The sequence below is a fragment of the Mus caroli genome, unplaced genomic scaffold, assembly GCF_978045245.1.
Source record: "Mus caroli unplaced genomic scaffold, Mus_caroli_1 scaffold_1, whole genome shotgun sequence".
Lineage (NCBI taxonomy): Eukaryota > Metazoa > Chordata > Mammalia > Rodentia > Muridae > Mus > Mus caroli.
This window is the reverse complement of record NW_028227256.1, coordinates 84,398,474-84,417,856: the sequence shown is the minus strand read 5'-3', so window position 1 is coordinate 84,417,856 and position 19,383 is coordinate 84,398,474. Positions and strand designations below refer to the sequence as shown.

Here is a 19,383-nt window from a genome sequence, read left to right as displayed (position 1 = left end):
ATATTGAACAGATCATAAAAGTAGTTATCATGTATCTCTGCAAACCAAGAAGCTAAAGCTACTTCAAGCCAAAAAGTCAATGGCATTCCATTTGCTATCCACCAGCTACCAATCTGAGTGAACACTTAGAACTCAGTGCTCACACATAAGAAACAAGCCCTGGAAACCAGAAAAAGAGAAGCAAACAAAGAAATGCAGAGCTAATGGCCAACATGAAAATGACATAGCAAGTCTGAACCAGTTACTCTAAACTAACATGAGCATGTGCTGCACCTAAGACAACAGAGCAACAACAGCTTCTACAGTTAGGAGCAAAGCAATTTAGCTGGAATGATACACAACCAGTGCTAACCAACAAACGGAAAGGAATGTGGGAAGAGTTTATAAACTAATGAGCAGCCTTCTGAGGAAGAAAGACTCAGATTCACAGAAGAACAGAAAGCGCTAATAAAGGAATGCAAGGACATAGAAGGGAGAAATAGCCTCTTTCTTCTTTTCAGATTGGTAAGGTTCTAGAAGATAACATCTAGACTTGCTGAAGCTGTGGAAGAGGTGTTCTCAAGCACTGGTGGGAGGTGAATGGGTACAATTTAGGGGGAAAGTGGCAAGGTTTATAAAAAAAAAAATGGCATAACCTCTTAATTTTACTGTACAATGATACAGGACAAGCAAGATGGCTCAGCAGGTATAGGCTCTCACTACCAAGCCTAATGACCTGAGTTCATTCCCCAGGACCTGCACAGTGGGAAGAGAGAATCAACTGCTCACATAAATAAATGAATACATGTAATAATATAAATGTTTAAGTGATTCCAAAATCAAATCTATACAAAACAAAGTTTGAGTAGAAGTTCTTTTTTTTTTTTTAAGTGTATTTTCCCTCTATTTTGATTACTTTAGGAAGGGAGGGAGGGAGGGAGGGAGGGAGGCAGGCTGGCTTCCATTTATAAGCTACATGCAAACAAAAAAGTATTTATACTCCCTGTAAAAACAGAAGCATACTACAGCTACCACTTCCCACCTCTGCTTTCTCTCCTAACTGTATATCCTAGCCTACATGCCTGATAGCACACAGTCCCTAGTTCTACCTCACAGGAGCACAGCAGTCTATGATACAGACATCAGCTTCTCAGCCAGTCATGTTTACCACTGGGAACTCTGCACTGTGTAAAATCCTTTGCTATTTCATGGAGTACCTCAATGAATGATCTTTTACTATTTTTACAGTATATCTCTGGCCCAAATTCCTAGAAGTGGAATTTCCCTGAAAGACAATAAATTCACATGTAACCTTGCTAAATGTTGCCAAGTTCCCTTCTGCAAGTGCTGGACATCCCCCACCGCATTCCCACCAATACGTTTAGGAAAGTGCCTATTTTCAAGGGGATCTTTACAATTAAAGGTTTTAACGTTTACATTTGTACCCATCTTATCTATTTAAACTTACATTAAGAAGACCCAATTGACAAACATGACATTCAAGTGCATTTTGTCTGGAACTCAAAACACACAGAAGTAGTGCTCTTTCCAGCAACTAAGGTTCACACAGAGAGGATGAAGAGAACTGGGTCTCCAATAAAAACTTTGTTTACTCGCATGTTTCCAAGGTCCCTTGAATGATGAATCTGGGGCTTGGGAAAAGCCAAGAGCATAGGAAAATGAACAGAGACAACAGACAAGGAGCACTGCCTTCAGAGATCAGGCACCTACCTGCAAGCTTCCCTCTCACCCCACACACCCCCACTAGCTTGCTGGAAGTCTGCTCCAGAGCTGAGTTTCTAAGAACATGAAGCTGAAGCTGCCACCCAGAGAATACTCACATTGGAGAAAGACAGACCTACAACCACCTCGGATGTTTACAAAGACCACATATGAGGCCCTGAAGTGGGGCTAGCCAGTGTTTTAGACCTGGTTGCAGATAGTGGTGGGAACTGAAACCCTGCTCATTATTCTTGCTCTTCTGCAGAGTTTGCAAACTCTCCTTAATGACTTCCTCTAGCACGGCCTCAAAATGTGAACATTTTCATCAGCATAAGAAACACAGTCAAAGAAAGAACATGTACTTGATACTGCATAGCTCAGAGATAGCGGGGTACCAGGACACTCATAGAGGTGAACTATGAGGAGTTTACATATCCCCTTCTATACTGATGCTATGACTACCACTTCCACAACTATGAGAGGAACTGCTGCATTATTCCAGCACACACTGGAAAACAGATCTTTGCCCCTCCCCTAATCTAGCCCTGCACATTCTGAAAAAATAACTTTAAAAAACTGTTATGCTTAAAGCCAATCAGTCAATTAGTCAAATGATCAATGGCGCCATTTCCTTAGCCTGAACAGCATAGCAAAGGCTAAGCTAGCAGATGTAGAGGAACCTGAGTTTGGATTTCTTTCTTTTAACCCTATGCCTATTCTATAGTGAGGAAGTTCAAAACAGACACTAATTTGAACCCCTCCTAGCTTCATTGGTTGAATGTGGGAAGTCTATGTCTTTTATGGAAAGGGGGTGATCAAACCCCAGAGAGCAGTGCAGAGATACAACCTGCCTTGGACCAATACCATATTTTTGGCCCCTGGATCCAAAGCTCCATAACTTGTAGCAGGTACTTTTCCAACTCCTGTTTCCATTTCCCCATCTGAAAACAGGTACTGATGGCACCATCACATCTTAGCTCTGTCAGGGTGTATGTCAGCAGCACCTGTCACTGTCCCAGGACTCCCATGTGATACGACCAAGAGACAGTCCATGTGGACACTGCATTCTTGAATGGTTCTACCATAAACAGTCCAGCCAATGGAATGAGATCATCACAGCAAGTCCTAGCAAATAAAATTAGCCTCCTGTTCCTTTCCAATCAGGCCCTACTACCTTCCATATTTCTGAAATGCCCACAAATAACAGAGTCTGCCCTGTCTGTACCTATCCCTCAATTCACTTTCATGACTGATACTCCCAAATATGTACTTACCTCAGCCCCATGGTCCTCATCTCCCTGGAAAGACTCTCCAGGGCAGCCACACCACCTGCCAACATTGCATTTCAAGAGAAACTATACAGAGGTTGGAATTCTCAAAAACATAAAAGTAACCATCTAGCCAAACATGGTATGCCACACTTTTAAGTTCAGCACCTTGTGGCAGAGACCGGAGATCAGCCTGGTCCAGCCAGTACCATGCTGGCCAGAACTACATCGTGAGTGTCTTATCCCCCACCAAAAGGGGAGGGGGAGAGAATGAGCAGAAGACAAGAAAAACAAAAGAGGCATCCGCCTAGACTCTCAGAAATCCTAATTAGAAAAGTCCATCCGCACGGACTGAAGAGATGGCTGAGCAGGGAACGCAGGGCAGCCTGAGTCTGACCCCAGGAGCCTACGTCCTAGGGGACAGAACTGACCACCACATATGTGCTACGACTCATATAAGAGAACGAAAGAGAGAAAGAAAGAGAGGAAGGAAGGAAGAAAGGAGAGAGAGAGAGAGAGAGAGAGAGAGAGAGAGAAAGGAAGGAAGGAAGGAAGAAAGGAAGGAAGGAAGGAAGGAAGGAAGGAAGGAAGGAAGGAAGGAAGGAAGAAACCCACATGCAGAAGAGACAGCAGGAGACAGATAGATACCCAAAAATGAACAGGAAAGGCCACTGGAATTGTATTAATTCAAGGTTAGAAACAGATCTTAACCCTACAGAAATATTTGCTTGGTATACTCCCAAGAGAAATGCAAATTGAAAGTATAGACTCAAAGGTTTATTTTACTTGCATCTATTTATTATGTGTGGGGAGGGGTTTATGTCACAACACACATGTGGAGGTCAGAGTACAAGCTGTGTTAGTCAGTTCCTCACCCTCTGAGCCATTGACAGCGCCCCCCTCCACCCAGGTACTTGTTAACTTACCAGACTCATAGAGTTCATTGTCTGATAACAGACAATGAGACTCTTAAGGCAGAGTATAAGAAACCACAACTTTTATGGGGAACATATGGTAAAATCTAGTGAGCTTTAAAATTTAGACTTTTATCTCAGCAGAAGCACTTCTATAAATGTACTCTACCTTCCAACTGCCATAAGAAACCACACACTGCATATATAAAGTTATTCAAAGAAACACTCATAAAGATGGAAGATAAGAAATCACTTGTGTGCTGACAGTTCCAAAGATGGAAAAAGACTGGCTACAGTAATTATAATGTGTTTATATAGTAGACACCACACTCACACTAAAAAGACAGAACCTCTGCAGCACAGCTCCCAAAACATACAATAAAAGCAAGTACAGCAACCATGTGGTGCAGAGGAAAAAGCAGTATCATCACAGCTTGGAAATACTTCACATCTGCTTCCTACAATTTCTGTATCATTTATTACCAACTTGGAGCACCCACTTAAGAAACAGCCTTAAACTTACACTATACACTATGCCTCCATACAAGGAACTACAGAAGAGAATTCTATTTGACTTAGACATGATGGCACAAGCCTTTAATTCTAGTTCTTTAATACCTGCAGAAGCAAGGAGTTGCAGGCAAGCCTAGTCTGCATAATAAGAGCCTGTCTCAAAAAATTTTTTTAAAAACCTCTGTTTGATTAAATATGAACTTTTGTTTTGCTTCTATCTCTTCAGACAAGTGCATAATTTCCCAACTTCCAGCAGCTACAGCCCTGCCAACAGGAACATAAGCAGAATATTCCTCACCAGGAAATAAAAGGCATTATAGATAACACTAAACAGGTCGCACCCAGTGCTCCACATGGGCTCAAGATACTCAGATAGTCAGAAAGCCTGCCACGGTGCTGGGAAGAATTAGCTCAGGAGATGACTGAAGCCCAGGCAGTGATCAATGGGAAGCTGAGGTGAAAGAGCATGAGCTACAAGAGCTGGGGATGTGGCTCAAAGATGGAGTGCTTGTCTAACAGGTCCAAGGCCCTGAGCAAAGCAGAGGAGATACACTAGAGACACAGAGGACATTTCTGAAAGACAGAACTAAAAGTATACTGTTGTTCACACCCACTGTGGCTGATGGACAGTGGAGGTGCCAGATAACAACACTGGCTAACAGAGATGGACACTTACAACCTTAGGCAATCCACAAGGTGTTTTACTTACAGTATTTGCCCAGTGAGCCTTCTTTATGCCATAAAGAATTCCTCGTTCTCAGGAGAGACCCTGAGGAGACCCAATGCAGCCAGATGGGGCTGCTCCAAGTCCTACAGCAAATGAGGCAGCTGAGGGGTAGGCACCAGGCAGGCCAGATCCACGGTGGCCCTTGGCCCACAGCTGCTTCTTGTCTGGTAGAAAGGGAGACTGCAAAGAACCTAGTCCCAGAGCAGCAGGCAATGGACAAGAAGAGAACCAGAATTCATCTCAAGCTCTTCTGGTTCTGGGCTCAGTGAGAACTCTGGGTAGCTTATCTCATTCCCTCTGGCAGGTGAATGGCCTGAAGATCAATACACACCTCATTAAGTCATCAACTGGCTCTGCCCCTCCCACCCTGATCACATTTTTGAAGAGTTCAAAAGAGAAGGTAAAGAAGCAAGATCTAGAAGGTAATGAATGAACCATCAAACTGAACCGCACGCCAAAACCATGTCAGGAAACAGCCCTCTCAGCATTAAGGCGAGGCCCTGCACTCAGAATGTCCAAAGGCCAAGACACGGTTATAGGGCAAAGCACAGGGTGGACAGGGCAAGTATGCAGCCTGGAAGCTGAGATGCATGGTCTTCAGATTTCATGAAGACAAACCCAGCTGACTCTAATAGGGCTTTCCTTACTCCACCACCAACACCACTACCACCAACAACAACAGGTGAAAACCCTGGTCAATGAAGATATCAGTGATAGAGAGCAAAGGCTGATAGACCTTGGGAACACAGGATGACCACAGTGGACTCTCCTCAGTTCTCAATATCCGGGTGTCCTGGAATGAGAGCAGAAGAATGAGAAAGGACCTAACACCACCACTCATGGAGGAGAAAGCCCCACCACCTCTAAAGTCTCTCCAAGGCCCAGAGAAGACAGACAACCCCACCAGAGCAGAGCATGCAAGAGGCTTTCCACTCCCGCCAAACTCAGGGTACTCTAGTACAGGCCTGCCGTCCAGCCATCCAGCTACTAACTGGTATCCAGAGGAAGCCAAGGAGGGTGAAAAGCTGCCTTCCTTGTATCCAGGAATAACACCCACCCTATCCATTCAACTCATCAGTCAGGGGAGGTGCACAGAGGTAGGATGAGAGAGCTCTGCATACATGGACAAGGCTACAATACAAACAAACAAGGGAGGGGGGGGAGGTAGAGAGATGGCTTAGTTAGAAAAGCTGCTCAAGCATGAGGACCTGAGTCCTAGCCAGAATCCACATAAAAACCTAGGAATAGTGGCACATTTGCAGCCCCAAACTGGGAAGACAAAAAGCCGAACCCCAGGTCCAAGTGAGAGACCATCCTGTTTCAAAAACCAAGGAATGGCACCCAAGGATGACCTCCTACCTCTACACAAACACATTTCTACACACACACACACACACACAGCAACACCTCCAAAAGCTGGACACAAGATGGAGTAACTGGATTACACAGTAAGTTAGAATATGAACACAGGGGAGTCTTTAAAAACTAGACATGCAGGCTGGTGATATGGCTCAACATGTAAAGGTGCTCGCCATCAATCCTACAACACCAAGTTCAATCCAGTGACCACACAGTGCACATAACTGAGTGCTCCAAATTGTCCTCTAACATCCATAACTATGCCATGTCATATGGCACCTTTCCCCATATAAACAAATGTATGTAACTAAATATGCAACCTCCATAAAACCCAGCAATCACTCTACAGCATTTGTTATGGAAGGATGGACAAGCCATGGGATGCCGGTGATGGGCACAGCAGCCTTACTCATAATCATGGAGCGCAACTCTGAAGCTCTCCTCCATAAACTACAAACACTGCGGCACACCCATTCCATGGAATGTACTCAGCCATAAAGAGGAACAGCAAGTGATACACACAACCTGAGTTAACCTCTAGGAAACAATACTGACTGGGAAAAACCAACCCCAAGGGCTATGTGCTGTATGACTCTATATGCACAACATTCCCCAAGTGAAGAGGGCACAGACAGAGCAAACACACTAGTAGCCACAGGAGTTGTAGAAGTCTTGAGCAGAAACAAAGGGGAGCAGGAAAGAACCGGAGAAAGAAAGCAATCTCTGGGAATAGACGGATTCAATGGTGGCATCCCTACAGGACATGTTCTACAGCTATACAGAGCTCTCTACTAAGGCAAGAGTATGAAGGCTCTTAAAATGAAAAGGTTATTTACGATAAGCCATGATCAACAGCAATTAGCTTTGACATAAAAACACAAAAATGACCTTATATCTTTCTTTTGTTGTTTGGTTTTTTTTAAGAGTTTTTTGTTGTTGCTTTGTTTGTTTGTTTGTTTTTTGAGACAGGGTTCTTTGTATAGAGGCTGGCTCAAACTCACAAGAGATCCACCTGCCTCTGCTTCCCAAGTGCTGAGCTAAAGGCATGAACCACCACCTGGCAGGCCACATTTCTTGAGCCGTCTGTCTCATCAAAAGTTAAAAGTGCACCGTTATCGTGATAAGCCTCCCACCTTGTCAAGAAGACAAGTCTCACCTTCAGCACATATCCTCAAGGAAAGGTGGCCCCAGTACTTCCTGTACTGTGCACCAAGGTGAGCGAGCACTCAGTAAGCCTCTTAGTCTGCACAGCAGACTATGAAACCATGCCCTCTGGCTCAGATGTTCCATCTACTGTTGGCTGTAACGAATGGCCAGGCACTTGGCCTGTACCAGCACAGTGCTACCAAGAAAACTCTGGGAATAAGTGGGGATGAGAAATTCATGAACGAAGGCAGGTGGTAGAGTCCTCCCTGGAGAGTTGTCGGCCCAGCACCCACTTCAATGAGAATACAGAGAGCAACATGAGTCAGCAGACCAATGGCCAGGTGCCATTTGCTTTGATGTCTTCTTGCCAGTTGCCCTCGGAGGCCAGTGATCACCACCAACTACCCAGCCTCTCAAGTCAAAAATCAACTCTAGATTCCACCTCCTCTCTCACATTAATCCCTCATCTGGGGCTCTATGTCCTTTTCTCCTCAGAAATAAACCCAGGCAATATTTTTCAACTGAACAAACAAGTAAGACCCCTATAGCAGACAAACACTGGAATACAAAAGTGAGTCTCACAGAATACAATGTAGTAGCTGGTGATGGAAAAGGGAGGTCTGGAGGGGGGGGGGGAACAGGGAGGGGTTTCCAGGGGACTCAAGAGCAAAGACAAGGAAGGTATGATAAGATCCAACAGGTGAAATGAACAAGGCAGGACAGAGGGGTCTGGCCATGCAGGGGCCAAAAAATAGTAACTTCTACTTCAGCCTCCTCCCAAAGACTCTTATCTCTGCTTACTCTACTAAAAACTGACAGAGCAGCAGTTAAGAAAAGCCTTTGGGGAAGCTCAGCAAGCTAACAGCAACCACTGAGAGCAGAGTATGGACCTGAATGTGCTCTGATGACCACAAGAAACTGCTGACAAATCAGATAAAGGGTAAAAGAAAAAGTCAACAGGCCTCCTTGGGCAGTAGGTAAGGCCAGCTGCCATGCTGAGACCAGGACACCATGGATGAAGGAGGCTCAGAGTTGAGGGAGAGAGAGAGAGAGAGAGAGAGAGAGAGAGAGAGAGAGAGAGAGAGAGAGAGATCAGTAGGTCCACTTCAGTTGTAACCAATGTCTGCTCATATCCAAGAAGTCATCATCTTGCCATCAGTGTGGTTCACTTTGAATGAGACTACTTATCAGCACCACTGACCGTGCTGTGTGACAGCCATGCACCACATGCTACTTACATCAGTACACTTTGTACAAATGGAGCTGTTGAAGAGCCCTTGCTACCTGTTATTTTTACTGGCCAGATAAACAAATATTCACCATCATGTGACAAATACCTACAGTATTCACAGTGGCAACACATTCTACAAGTTGGCAGCTCAGGAACAGTCCATGCCATCTATACCTATATTAATGTACATGGTATTCGTACATGTCTAGGAGCAGATCCTATTGCTAGGTAGCACGTGCATCACAGTTTTGGTGAGCAATGTGACAGTGTTCGGTCTAGCTGAAGATACGCAGACCTGCTAATTCTATCCTGAGAAACACATGCTAGAGACTTCTACCTTTGTGCCAGGAACATAAAGATAAGCACGTCCATGGCACTGTAGTTCATAGTAGTAAAATCTAGGGAAACCTACTCTGTCAGTGTGTTGGAGCTCCATATATCCTGGAGCAATACAGAAGCTATGAAAACCAGCTCTGTGGTCATTACCCAAGCTCTTTACAGGTCAATGCATCCACCGTAATCAATCTTGGAAAAACGGAGCTATACAAGTAGAATACTGCTGATTCAATCCTTGAACCAGCTAGGCAGCACTACCTAGTGCTCTACCTACATATGCAAGTAGAGATAGCAGAACAGCAAGCAGAGCATGAAAAACACCAAGTTCAGATCACTGGCAGACCAGAAATGAGACTAGGAAGGGGAAGACTATCCCAAGAGCTTCCTTCAATGATACCCACATGTCTTAGTCTGGGAAGCATAGCGAGTTTTCAAGGCCTTTTATGTTTCAGCATGGAAACAGAGATGTACCACAGACATAACAACATAACCACAGTTCATACTCAAAACTTAGGAACATAAAATGTAAGAGGCCAGCTGGCAACTACACCAGTAGACTGCTTTAGCTGATGAAATGGGAGGGATCTCCTGTGGCCACAGCAGACAACTATTTTCAGAAAGCCTCTCGGATGCCATTCTATTGTGTAGCTGCCTGAATTCTCTGAGTTGCTGAGGTCGCAAAAGTACAGCTGGGGGGGTGGGGGTGGGGCTACCTAACCCTCTCCATAGGAAGCCTTCAGAAGACACCAACAGAACACCTTACCCCAAACATGCAATCAGAGAATTCTAAAGATGGCCACCACCACCACCACCACCACAAACTAAAGACTTTCTGTGTACACATGTCCCATGTAGCTGAGGGTGTGAACAGATGCCTTAGGGTAAAAACTCTAGCTCCAAGTAGATGAGAACAAGGCAGGATAGAGCTGTCCACACTCTGCAGCAGCTGCTCTGGAACCACAGGGAAATCATGCCCTTGCCACAGCCTGGAACATTTGGAATAAATCAGAGAAACCTGCAGCATTTCTCCTGGGCAGGTAAGGGCAGAAGAATGTTCCTGGCATGTGAATGAGGGCACAAGTTTTAAAGACACCAGCCTTCCACTTCTCAGAAGCAGTCCCTCTCAGTACTCCATTGAGAGCCTTACCTCTTACCCAAGACCCTAACAGTCTCTCATGGACTCTGTCTCTGACCTGCTGTTCTCCACTTCCCAGCTGCCTCAAGTGCTTCAGCATCCAAGAGAACCGGCACAAGCAGGAAGAAGTTTTACAGTGGTGAAGAACAACCTGTGGGTCACACACACAGGTAGACCAGGGGCACAGAGTAGCACATTAGGACTGTGCCACCCAGCCACTGACTAGGGAGGTGGCAAACAGTGTCAGCACAGGACAGGATTGGGAAATGCTCTGCTAAATATAGCTCCTGGCTCAGGAAGGTAGACCAGAAAAGGTCCGGCGCCCTAGGCAATTCCTGTCACTTCCTGTTACTCATATCCTGCTGTTCTGATGCAGCTCTGCCCCCTGGGTACCCATGCACTGTTCCCTACTGGAAGCACCCCAGACAGACTATTCACAGCAGCTGGATATGTGCAGAGCCTGAAACACGGAAGCAGACAGCACCACAACCACTTGCCCCGCAGCTGGATAGAAGGCGCTCAGGATAGGTCCTACAGCTCTACCACTTCCCAGTCCATGGCCAAGACAGGGAGTCCTGACAGAACAGCTGCCACAGGCTTCTCTGGGCCCCCAAGAGAACTGGAAGCAAGAAAGACTTTCATCCCTAGTTAAGAAGAAGCTATCTGCAATTGACACCTGCTTATAAAGAAATGTTAGTTTTCTCCAATAGTCTAATTGTGGGTATATTAACCACACTTAAGGGCAGGCCCATGCCCAGTAGTAGCTGACCAACAAAAATGAACCCAATATTTCATTTTTGTCTCACATTGCTTTGTGTGGGTATTTGTCTTACTGATCTTTTGCTTGTATATTATGGCTTCTGGTCCTGTGTTTTAATGGGTTGTGTGCGTGTTTCTATTGGGTTTTTTTCTTTTTTAATTCTGATTTGTTTGGGGTTTGGTTTTGATTTTTGTTGCTGTTTGCCTATTTGCTTTCTATAGTGGGAGGGGGTGGAGTTGGGTGGGTAGAGAGGTAGGAAGGACCTGGGAAGAGTTAGAGAAGAAGAAACTATGATCAGAATATATACTGGAAGCAAGGAAGGATTGCAGCACAGCTGGCAGTGCCACCACAGCATAGCCATCTGACCACTCTACCTTTCCAGTTCAGGACGCCCAGACATGGAACAACCCAACAGGTTATCAAAAAGACGAAGTGGTGGCACACGCCTTTAATCCCAGCACTGGGGAGGCAGAGGCAGGTGGATTTCTGAGTTCGAGGCCAGCCTGGTCTACAAAGTGAGTTCCAGGACAGCCAGGACTATACAGAGAAACCTTGTCTCGAAAAACAAACAAACAAAAAAAACAAAACAAAACAAAACAAAGCTGGAGACTACCATCACAGTATTTAAAATAAATTTCCCTAGAAAATCATCCTGAGGGCCAATGAGATGGCAGCAGTTTGACTTAAGTTCAGTCCCCAAGAACCACATGACAGTAGCAGGAAACTGACTCCTTCAAGTTGTCCTCTGATCTCCACACACATGCTATGGCATGCATGAGCCGTATTTTGTGAACAAAACACACAAGCACACAAAGGCACTCAGGCAGGCACCCAAATAAAAAGAAACTTGCACCTGAGACCACCTCTCCTAGTGCAGACCTAGCTCTCTCCCCAGCTGATGAGACCCAGATAATAACACTGCACAGCTGGGGCAGCAGAACAACAGTTAGGCTGACATCACCAGTAGCCTCCAGCAGCATTCTCACAGGAAACTCAGAGGCACCCATTGGCCCCTGGCTGGCCCCTGCAGCAAGTATTTTGCTTTCAAAAGTGACCTTGAGAGGGAAGCCCTCATCCTAAGAACAGTGGGGACAGGGTTTAAAAATAAAAAATAATAAAAAGTAAAGTAAAAAAAACCGGCCGGAAGCTGAGTTTCCATCCTCCACTGGGCTGCTACTGGAGCATGGTACACCCTGGTCTCACCAGCCTGCTGATACCAATCCTTCCTATGGAAGAAAAAGAAATCTCTACCTTTTTAAAGCATAAGTTCTTGAGTTTTCAGCTAATATCCCAAATATAATCTTAGTTAAGACACCATTTTCATCATCACAGAAAACAAGGAAACAGAGTCATCTTTATTTATCAAGAATAAATTAATTCTCTTCCTCAGTATTGACACTCAAAACAGGGAGGAATAAGACAGGTGGTAGTGGCGCACGCCTTTAGTCCCAGCACTCAGGAGGCAGAGGCAGGCGGATTTCTGAGTTCGAGGCCAGCCTGGTCTACAAAGTGAGTTCCAGGACTATACAGAGAAACCCTGTCTCGAAAAAACAAAAAACAAAAATAAAAACAAAGAGGAATATCAGGGAGCCTGATTTAACAATACAGTAAAGCTGAAAAAACAAAAAACAAACAAAAAACCTCTTTTGAGTTGTCGGGTCACTCAAACATTCCATTCCCATTGTTCTTGGTTGCCCTCCAGAATTTGCTGGTAAGACCCTATTACTGAAAATATCATCACTTGAGTCATAAAAGCACAGAGAAAATCAGGTGGATACTAACCTTGAAAAGGTTCATTCCTAGGGGCTAGATTTCACAGTGTGGAAAGGTGTCATGCTCACTACCAGACAAGACGAGTAATCCTCAGCCTTATCAACATGACCCCTGTGATCCACAACTGTCTTGGCAGCGTGTGCCCACTGGTACAATAATGAATGGCATGAATGCTACACAAGTAACCACTTTCTGAATGGATTTAAGACCCACTCCATGAGATGGAATCCATATCTAGCACAGTTATCAGAACCAAAACTTTATGACTAGACAAGTTGCAGGTCCTAGGAAAGAACCTACTTCTATCATTTTATTAACTGGACATAATATTATAATGATTCCTAATGGCTTATTGTTATACCTATAGATTAGTGCATCTCTGAATCCTCATCAGAGAAGTTTCTTCTTGCAGTAGACGAGAATTAACACAGGGACACACAACTGGCCAACATGCAGAGAATTAGAGTATGAAGTGCTCAGCCCTAGATGGGAAATCTATACCACACTCCTCCCCACAAGGCTCACAGAAAATGGGACAGAAAGATTTGCAGAGCCAGAGGTGGCAATGACTACAAGTAAACAGTGCTTTGCAAACACAACAGGGAAGCTGCACATATGAACTCACAGCAGCTGTCACAGCATTCGCAATGCCTGTGCAACCTCAAACCAGACTAATCCCAGCACTGGGGAGCGAGGGCAGGAGTAACGAAGTCCCATTCCTAGTGGAAGAGCTATTACCATTTAATAGCTGCTGGAGGAGGAAAAATCTGTTTGTTTGTTTTTAAAAAGAGTGTGGCTTCTGGTAGAATAACCACACTTCAGGGGAGGCCCAGACCCAAGAGTATTTGGGCAACACAAATTAGACTACATGATTTTTTTTTGTTTGTTTTTGTTTTTTCCTAAAAGGACAGAAAGTTGAGTGAATTAAAGAAGTGGAGGTAGATCTGGGAGAAACTGACTGAAGGAGGGGTGAAACAAGATCTAAATACATTGCATAAAATTCTTAAAAATTAAAATATTTTTAAAAATGGAATAGAGAGATGGCTCAACCTACAAGCTGGTATCTGCTTGCTGAATAAAGTTTTATTGGAACACAGTCACAACTGCTCATTTACATACTGTTTATGAACAATTGAGTTGTCACAGGGCTTCCATAGCCCACAAAGATAAAACTATCTGGTTCTTTCTAGAAAAAAAGAAATGGCTGCTACCATTATAAAATTTCCTGGCAGTAGACAGTTTAGGACTATAAAGGTTAATTGGAAATTAGAATTAATTAGAGTGGAGTCTCCAGTCTGCTCCCAGATGGACCCCCGAGTGCTCCTTGTAGAGTGCACACAAGGTAAACTCAGAACTAAACCATTCCTGCTCCCAGGTCACATCTAACTGTGCGTGCATGCACACTTACTACGCAATCTTACAGATGTTTAAAAATGCCATCTATACTTCAGCCTAACCTCCACAACAAACCTCACCTGTTTCAAATGCAAACTTAAAACATTTTTGGAGCTGAGACTTGCCATGTCCTCCTACTTTCCTGTGTTTGTCTGAGAAATTGACCATGATCTCCATGGAGTAAGGTGCTCACTTGTGTAAGATGCTCCCTGATTCTGCTGCTGGGAAACAGCTAGGACAACAGGGGCGGAGTTCAAAGAAATGCTCTATCTGGCCCATTACCTCCCCTCAGGCAGGGAGGCCAGAATGACACTCAGCCCCAGGACAGTCTAGAAAAGCACACGGGTACTCAGTCACTGTGTAACAAAACTGCCCCAACCCTCCCAGCCAATCCATCATGCCCAGATGGAAGAGTGGTCACTATCTCTCCCCAAAATGTTTTTAAGGAATGTATGACTACATTCCTTTGAACATGCACACCGTGACAGTCTCAAACTTTGTCACTGTAGAGCCAGGCTATAGGACTAAAGAGACCCATCTGAACTAAGCTCACAGAATCACACAGCCAGTGCCATTGCTGCAAGTCCATCTGTGCTTACCTCCTTTCACACACATACATACACAATGGTTATTCAAGGCAGAGGGCGAAGATGGTCCTTGTCTAGGACACGTTGTGTTTGTGGGGCTCCTCCTGTAGGGACTGAATGCCTGCCAATAAACCCTGTGACAGATGTAATGGCACATGAACTTGGGACTCTAACACAGCTGTCCTTTAAATCCAGACCAGAAAAGGAACTGAGAATTACACCTGTCCTTCCAAGTCGTAATCCTGACCATGAAAACCCTAATCCTAGACCCAAGATCATGGCTGCAAACATATGAACACCTCAGGCTCCCTTAAGATATACAGGGGTACATGAGTAAGCCTCTTACAGATGCCAAGTGTCTGCATCCAGAAAGCTGTGTGCAGTGTCCTAAAAGAAAAAGTCCTATCAATCAAGCTACCTGTACTCTGTAAATTCTCTCATACTTGGTCCAGGGGCTGTCACTTGTCAAATATCCAGAAATGGCCAGTTTAGACCATATCCCAAGGCAGGAAAGTCACCACATACAAGAAGTACCAAGGGATGATGCTCCCTTTTCTACAGCCATCCCTCCCTCGTGTCGTTCAGGTATCGTGGGGCTGGTTTACCTTTTCCTTCTAACCAAACTTACAATTGCTTCCTTATTCTTCTTGGTGTGTCAAAAGGTTAAAAAAAAAAGGAGGAGGAGGAAGAGTAAGATGAAGAAGGAGGAAGAGGAAGAAGAGGAAGATGAAAATGAGAAGTAGGAAGAGGAATTGGAAGAGGAAGGAGGGAGGGGGGAGGAGGAGGAGACGACAACGACTACGACGACAATGACATTCTAACTACAAGATTTAAGATTTTAAAAGACCTGAAAAGAAAATTCAAAACATCTTTCCCCATGGACAAACCCTGCCTCAGAGACCCTGTCTATCAGGTCATGAGTAGCCACAGTGGGTCTGGCTTGCAGGAAGCCAGAGTGACTGAAGAGCCATCTCCATTTGTTACCCATGGCCACAACACTATCCCACATCACTGAAAACACAGCAGCTTCCCAGAAATGACACTGGATAGAACTAGGAAAAGAATGAGCCCGTTAACCTAACTTTGTTCTGAGCATGACCTGGAAAGAAATAATACATCCAAGAACACCTCTCATAAGGTTCACATTTCTCCTTCCAACAGACAAAGCTGAAGTGAAGAGGAAGAGGACACAGACAATCCAGTGTAGACATAAATAAGTTACGTCTGAATAAATGATGATCATTTCTAAAACTTGAATTCATTATTAGAAATATCAAAAGGTTAAGATTAGAAATCTGAGTGGTAGAACACTCACCTAACACAGACCATACCCTGGGTTCAATCAGGAAAAGAAAAAAGAGAATATTAAGAAGTATTACCAAAAATCTTTGCTCAAAAGAAAAACCCCACACTTCATGTTTCACTAGTAAATTCTAGTAAACATTTGAGAAGGAAATGGCATGAACTTATACAAAGTTTATCAGAAAACAGCAGGTAACCATTGACTCTCCGTTTTTAAAAATGTTATGAAGTCAGCTAAACCTAAGCACAAAAATTTGACAAAGATATATAGACAGACAACAAAAAGAGAAAGACAATGGAAGAGAAGAAATAGGAGGATAAAAGTCAATGTACTTCACGTAGACAGATGTAAAGTTCTTTAACAAAATAGGAGTGTCATGTCCTAGGACTAGAACAGTCTATTAGAATATCAAGCTTGCTGGGTATGGTGGCATATGCTCTTAACTCCAACACTTGGAAGGCAGAAGCAGGCAGATTTCTATGAGATCAAGGTCAGCTTGATTTACAAAGCCAAGCCAAGGCTACATAGTGAGACCTTGTCTCAGAAAAAAAAAAAAGGAAAATAGAGGAAGAAAGAGAGAACGAGAAAAAAATAGTTAATCTTCTGGAGCTGAATAGATCTGTTGGTGTTAAGAGCATTTTTTTTTTACCTCTTCCAGAAGACCCAAGTTCAATTCCCAGCACTGATACTGTGGCTTATAACCACTCGTAAGTCCAGTCCCAAAGGATCTAAAGGCCTCTTCTGGCTCTCACAGACACTATGCATGCATGGTTGCACTGACATATACACAGGCAAAACACTCATAACACAGAAAATAGAAAACAAATAACAAAGCATGAGACTAGGATATAGACAGATATACAAATCAGAGAAGCAGAATTAGACTGTAGAGGGCTGGGTGTGGTCATCCCACTAACCCCAACTAGGAAGGCTAACACAGAAGACCACTATGGATGCAAAGCTAGTCTGAGCTACACAGTGAGTTTGAGGCAAGCTTTTGCAGCAGTGAGATCTGATCTCAAAGTGCACACTTGCATACACCCACTGAAAATGCACTCATCAATATAAGGCCACTGGACTTTTGACCGAGGAAACAGGTAACTAAATGAATGTTTCTCCAATAAATGCTGAAGGAAAAAGCCAACATTCATGTAGAAAACATCAACTCTGTATCTTGTGCCAAACACAAAATCAATTATGTACAGATCTAAATGTGTATAATCAAAGGCTACAAAACTTCTAGGGTGAAAAAAATGTCTTAGACAGAAATTAGGAAAAGGTTCACAAATCCAATTTCACAAAAGAAATATTCTAAAGATGCCATTAGGAAAAGTTAGATGACAGACTGTGGAGAACAGTTACAAGACAGCTACCAGAGAAAAGACATCCAGAATATATCAAGAAAATAATCCTACACAAAACAAACGATTCAAGCATATATTTCACTGATAAGATACCGTTAAGAACCATACATGTTGCTAGAAGTTAGTTCCATGAGTTAGGAAAGGAGCTGCCTACATGAGTGAGATCCTGCTTCCATCCAACTGCTGGCCACATGCATAACAGAAGAACCTTGGATCTACCACTGGAAAGAGCATAAGATAATAAAAACCTCTCCAGAAAACAGCAGCAGACTATGTTTTATTTTAATTTTTATTTCTATCACTTGCATGTCTGTCTGACTAGGTAGAAGGTTGTGCAGGTGAGTGAGTGTCCCTTGAGTCCAGAAGGCATCGATGCCCTGGGACCCAAACTTGAGCCCTCTGTAAGAGCAGTCAGTGCTTTTAACAGCTGAGCCAGCTCTTCGGGCCCTAAATAATGTTCATTTTTATTTTATTTGTTTATTGTTTATTTTTATTTTCTGAGACAGGGTTTCTCTGTGTAGCCATGGCTACCCTAAAACTAGATTTATATAACAGGCAAACCTCAAACTCAGAAATTCACCTGCCTCTGCCTCCTGAGTGCTGGGACTAAAGGCAAGTGCCACCATGCCCAACTTAGGAATTTTTAAAAGACAGAAAACTTACTTTGGAAGTGATAGTAATATTTATTCTCTTGACTATGACAAGTTTCAATATGTGTGTCTCTGCGTAGGTATACAAGAAAATTCATACTTTAAATACTTCAGTGAGAGATGCATTTCTGCATCTATTAAGGTATAAAAATGTTTTACTCTCAGCATGTGCTAGCATACTAGAGCACCAATTAAAGAGTATTATGAACCTTCCTGATGACCAGCATGACCATAGAGGGTATCATCCAAGCTAGGAATTTATGCAAATCAAAGTGGGATCTAAAAATAAGTAATTGTGTTAGGGCATCTACAGCCAGTTGTATGAATTGGCATCGCCCTGGACAAATCAGTGTGCAGACTATGGGTACTACAAACAAGCAATGTAGACTCGGTGTGATTAGATTTTTCCTGAATAGAGCAAGCCCTGAATGAAGTTCACTCCTCAGAAGGCAGCACAAGGCTGGCAGCGGGTTGTACCCATGTCTTACACCTGAAAAACAGGCCTGCAGAGCTGAGTGCAGGGCAGATACCAAGGCCCCATCTCCAAGGTCATGTCACTTCAGCTTTTTTATTTGGATGAAGAAGTCAAAGAAAGTGCAGAGCAACCCCCACTCCTAATTATCTTCTGAATGTCGGACTGTCCTGATCCTCCCGTAATAATCTTTGCAGCCATGAACAATGAGCCCATAGAAAAGGCTGTGCCAACTTCTGTGAAGCGAAGTCCAGCAGGGCGGGGGTGGACTGGACCTAGCCCTGGGTGCAGCCCTGAACAAAGCACTTTTTTCAGCAGGCTGTATGGAGGGCACCCTTACATCTCTCTGAGAGGTAGCGCCCACAACTTCTGCAGTCCTGTGTGAACATGGAGATTCACACAGCGCATTGCCTTTTCTTCAGATGGGAGATAACACACACTGAGTCAGTAAACAACAATGACAGTAACAAGCTGTTTCAAGAAAATAAAGAGACCACACCACAGTACTCTAAAACACTAGGCACTCGGGGACGAACAGGTAGGATTTTTTTCCACATAATTCCCTAAAAAATGATACCATATTTCTAAGGTCAGAGATACTCTGTCACACAATAGGCACATTTATCAAAGAGCGCTCAGTAAAACAACTATTTATTAATTTCATAGGCACTCTACGAAAGATTCAATCAGATCCAAGGCTTTTCCATCTGTCAAAAACCCCTTCATAAAACTATTAGTTTTAGCCGGGC

At 43.8% G+C, this 19,383-nt stretch overlaps 1 protein-coding gene across 4 annotated transcripts in view; it reads right to left on the bottom strand.

Moving 5' to 3' along the window:
- Dgkd (diacylglycerol kinase delta) overlaps positions 1-19,383 on the bottom strand; it is an 89,210-nt gene that overhangs the window by 29,886 nt on the left and 39,941 nt on the right. The window contains exon 1 of one of the 4 annotated variants that reach the window (XM_021157542.3): positions 10,343-10,577. The exons of the other annotated variants lie outside the window; for them this stretch is intronic. The gene's annotated coding sequence lies outside the window, so the exon portion shown is untranslated. Of the gene's footprint in view, positions 1-10,342; positions 10,578-19,383 lie in introns of those variants that run through there. 4 annotated transcript variants of the gene reach the window in all.